The sequence below is a fragment of the Camelus dromedarius genome, chromosome 7 (assembly GCF_036321535.1).
Source record: "Camelus dromedarius isolate mCamDro1 chromosome 7, mCamDro1.pat, whole genome shotgun sequence".
Lineage (NCBI taxonomy): Eukaryota > Metazoa > Chordata > Mammalia > Artiodactyla > Camelidae > Camelus > Camelus dromedarius.
This window is the reverse complement of record NC_087442.1, coordinates 39,120,179-39,121,098: the sequence shown is the minus strand read 5'-3', so window position 1 is coordinate 39,121,098 and position 920 is coordinate 39,120,179.

The following is a 920-nucleotide window of genomic DNA, read 5'->3' as shown; positions in this document are numbered from 1 at the left end:
TCTGTGATTCTTAAGCATTTTCTTCTCCTCTCAAAATGGCCAGATCACTTAAGACAATACTTACAGAACTGGGTGATTCATGAATAGTTCTGTCTGTCATCTCCAGGGACCTTCAGATGAGGAGAAAAGGATGGTGGGGTTGAGGACAGAATAAAAAGATTAAGCATTCCCCATCAAGAGGAACTACCCTGGGGACAGAGAGGATGTTGACTCATTGTTTATAAGTGGAGGCCACACAGATGGGTATGTCCAGGGGTGGCCTGTAGAATCATATGTTCTGTACTTTCAACTAGTGTGCACTCCTAAGAATAAAAGTTGCTTTAGGCAAACAAAAGATCTTTATACTCAGAACCTAGGACCCAGATGGTCCATTTGTGGAATCAGTCTTCTCTCAATACATGATACAGGTTAAGTCTATGACTACTTGTCAAAAAGACTTGTGTGGCTGGATGGTTGGACACCCTCCCAAGGTTGGCAGATGTGAGAGGATGGGGGTGCCTCCAAGAAAGGTTCTCTGGGTGACAGTAAGGACATGGATGGGTCCACTCAGTGTTGCTTCTAAGTTACCCTGTGATGAAACTGTCCTATAGAAAAATGTTCTTTAACTCCAGATATTAACCAAGTACCCCTCAAGATGGATTAAGGAGATGGTAAAAAGTGATTAAGTGCTACATTTTTTCAGGTAAGAAGCATAGGATAGTGTTTCCAAGGCTGGTCTTATGAGGCCTATGACTTTGCCTAACACTTACTTAAAGATTTCATTTAGATACTATAGGAAAATACCTCTCACCCCTATCCCCACCCAGGGCCGGATTAGTGACACTCCTATGTGTTCCAGCATCACCTGTGTTTTCGCCTCCATAGCCTATTTCATGACATGACATGTGAGACTTGTAACATTCTTACTCTCATCAAGGGAG